The 3,778-nt window shown below is 39.4% G+C and overlaps 1 long non-coding RNA gene across 1 annotated transcript; it reads right to left on the reverse strand.

The window, feature by feature from the left end:
* Positions 1–631: 631 nt before the first annotated feature.
* Positions 632–3,056, reverse strand: LOC127547995 (uncharacterized). The gene is made up of 2 exons (XR_007950301.1): positions 2,137–3,056; positions 632–2,047 (listed from the first exon to the last, which is right to left on the reverse strand). It is a non-coding gene; the product is annotated as an uncharacterized LOC127547995 (long non-coding RNA).
* Positions 3,057–3,778: the final 722 nt, after the last annotated feature.

Genomic DNA, 3,778 nt, shown 5'->3' on the forward strand with positions numbered 1-3,778 from the left:
CATTCACCTAACTTAAAATGGATTTCAGGTATTGGCCGACTCTTTCTCCTAAGTAATCAATGTTCTGTGGACTACCCAACCGCACCTTGACCAGTACTTTGAGACTTTCTTTAGAACATCATTCTTCTCATGAGCAACATAAGTTACCAGTCCTCCAAAAGGTGGTTTCATCTCTCATATTAGACACACGCGTGGCATTCTTCATCAGCAGCTCTGCTGCTCCATAGAACAATCTCCCTCCTCTCTCCCATCCTGCTCCTTATAGACTAACCATCCAAAATGTCAACTTAGGCTGATTTTCTTCTCACCTTAGGAGGGCTGGAAGGAGGGGCACTAAACACCTCCCAAAGCCTTCCTGTGCAGGGAGCTCTTAGTAACTCCATTCTCCATCTACAGCTTGAATTGGTTTTTTAACTCAATGAACTCCTGTTGACATTCCACTTCCTGCTTTTCAGCTCTCGTTTGTATCTTATCTATCCCCATAAACTCCTTGAGGGCAGGAATATTGTCTTTTTCTTATTTATATCCCCTATATTAAGTACAGTGTCTGATGCATAATAGGCACTTTTTTCTATTGAATGGACCTGGCAGGTGATATAGGTGAAATGATGTAAACTTCAGTAACAGATACTCAAGAAGTCAAAAACGATTTATTTGGTAATTAGATAATGAGAAGCTACAGATCTATTTAGGAAAAATAATCACTCAGACTAGTAGTAGTCTAAACATGAGTATTTCACAAAAGAATTGATTTTGTGAAGAAATGGCTTTTGCAGTGATTATAGAAGCAAAATCTCAGTTCAAGAGTTAAAGGGTCCCCCCAGAAGCCACTTTGTCCAACCTAAACATGAACAATCTTTTACAACACATCCAGCAAGGGATCCTATGACCTGCAATAGAAGACCTGGAAAAAAGGAGGAATCCAAATACCATTCGAAGCAGCAATTCCCATTCAAAAAGTAGATTGTTGGACAGTTTTCCTTATATCAAAACTACATTTTCTTCTCTGACTTCTACCTTGTTCCTATTTTTGCCCTGTAGGGTCAGATGCCTCTACTATCTAAAAGACTTAACACAATTATCTTGCCCCACTCTGACTCTTCTCTACACATCCCCAGTTGCTTTGAACAATTCTCACGTGGCTTGAACTTGACAATGCCATACCAACTGCCCTCCTCTCAACACTCCTTTATCAGTGTTGTTCCTAAAACACGGTGCTCAAAACTCCAATATTCCAGGAGGGTGGGAAGGGGTTGGGTATTATCTCTTCCCTAGTGCTAGACATTGTGCTTGCTTTGGTGTAAGCACCTTAACATTTTTGATTGCCATATCAAACTGTTGTCAAAAATTCTGTCCTCAGAGCTTCTCCTCTCATCTTAACCACCTGTAAACGCACTTCCAACATCATTATTCCAGGTGATTCATTCAATGCTATCTCCAAGGTCATCGTCCTTTTAGACACCTCCTCAATATCCCACTAAACACACTTCTCTTGGTTCTCCTTCTGGCTTCAGTCTCCACTGCTCGATCAGCCCCATCATGTTCATGAGGTAAGAGTTCACATATCTAAAACAAAAATTTGTGATCTTTACCCCAAAACCTGTCCTCTGGCCAAATTAAGAATACCATCATCTTCCTGACCATTCAGATTCATAACCTTTGGAGCAACCTTATGCTTTCAATCCACGTATCCAAACGTTTGCCAAAAACTCTCAGACACGTTCCCTTCTCTTTACTCAATGTAGCCAGCACCCTAATTCCACTCGTCACATTTATTCTGTGCTACCATAATTATTTGACCTCCCTACCCTATTTCTCTATTCCAAGGAATAGAGCTTCCAAACTGCCTTTCCTAAAGCATGTCTAACCATGTCACAACCCAAACTAAGTCTAAAGAATTCCTTTTACCTATAGGATCCAATTTCTTTAAAGTAAATTTGCTTTAAAGCAAAGTCCCTTCCTACCTTTTCAATTTATTTGCATATTGCTCCCCTCCCTCCATGATGCAGGTATGCTATCCTGTTGTTCTTTACACTTAACACATCACCTTCCATCTCTGGGCCTTTATCCCAGCAATCTCCAGGTTCAAGAATGTCATGCCTACTATCCTGTTGTTCTTTACACTTAACACATCACCTTCCATCTCTGGGCCTTTATCCCAGCAATCTCCAGGTTCAAGAATGTCATGTCTACATCTCTGCCTCCTGGGATATCTAATTTCCTTCAGCTCGCATCAAATACCACCCACTGTTGAAAGAAGGGGATCTTTCCTGGTCCACCCAGGACCAGGGCCAGCTACTAGTACCTTCTCCAATGCCAACTTGAATTTAACTATATATAACTATATATGTTGCCTTCTCCATTAGAATATAAACTTCTCGAGGGCAGACTTTTCCATCTGTCCAAGTATTGCCAATACTTAAAGCAATTTTTGGCACATAGTAAACACTTAATAAATGTTTGTTAATTGAAGTCCAGTAAGACATCAAGATTTTTTAAAATTCCCCAAAAAATTATAAACTTAAATTTAAATGGATAACTGTCTTTTGAAAGGGGGTTTCCCATTTACCTATGCGATTCTCTTGTAGTTCTGTTACCAATGACCAAGAGTGCCCAAAGACCACAATTTGAAATAAGAGAAATTATACCTAAGGTTTCAGAGACCCCTGCAGTGAGGGAGCCATTTGCTGCTAGACCTGTTCCAGAGAAATCCTCTTGAATTAATGTGCCACACTATTAAGATAGTGAAAATCAAAATTATTCACAAATTAACTAAGGCCAGCATGAATTCTATGGCATATTTCAATGGTAGAGAACATAATAATTAAAAAATATACCTCCCTAGGATTTCTGAAAAGTTATATAAGAGAAAGCCCTAATAGGTGGCACCCTAGTCATAAAATATCACCAAAGGGGAAAAAAAAGATCAGCTATATTTGTCTTCCATTTCTCTACAGTTCCATGAGTCCTGTGAGTAGGCAACAGAGCAGCATTCTTCCCCATCCCCAAAGAGGGCAGAATAATCAGTTTTGTTTGTGTGTGTGTGTGTGTGTGTGTGTGTGTGTGTGTGTGTGTATGTATGTGTGAAAGAGGGGAGAAGAGGAGGAAAGGGAGAGGAAGAAGAGGAGGGGAGGAGAGAGAGATGAAAGGGGAGAGGGAGAAAAAGATACAGAATGTTCACAGATCAATAATGATTCTAGATAAACTTATTTTATTCTTGAAATATTTCTGGATAAGTAATTTTATCAAAAAGGAAACAAACAGTACTTTTGTGGATTCCTTTATCTGAAAGGTATTATAACACAGTAAACACTGTCATCACACATTTGGGAGACAATCCCAAGTAAGGTTCTGGTCCACCTTCTTATAAAAGATCTCAAATTCTGAATAATCTCACATCTGAGTATCAAATCAAGCCTAAGGTACAGCCAAGTACTCGGAAGAGTTTGGGGATTCAACCTCTTAGAGGACTCTTAGTAAGCAGCATTATCACCTTTCCCATCTAATCCCCCCCCCCAAAAAAAAAAAAATAATAATAATAAAATACTTCACTTTGTCACATAACTTGAAGATCTGGAACAATGTTCCAAAGTAGATTTTTACACTGTGTGAAAGAATAACCCATTTGCTGGTGATGATTATTTGTAAACTATCTGGTCACCAACAGCCTTGGAAGGCTAGCCTACCTAGACTCTCCCATCTTATTTCAGTTGTGAGACATATTTGGCATCGGGTGCAAGGTGGTATAGAAAGAGTACTAGAAGAAGACACAGGTTCT

The sequence above is a fragment of the Antechinus flavipes genome, chromosome 2, assembly GCF_016432865.1.
Source record: "Antechinus flavipes isolate AdamAnt ecotype Samford, QLD, Australia chromosome 2, AdamAnt_v2, whole genome shotgun sequence".
NCBI classification, from domain to species: Eukaryota; Metazoa; Chordata; class Mammalia; order Dasyuromorphia; family Dasyuridae; genus Antechinus; species Antechinus flavipes.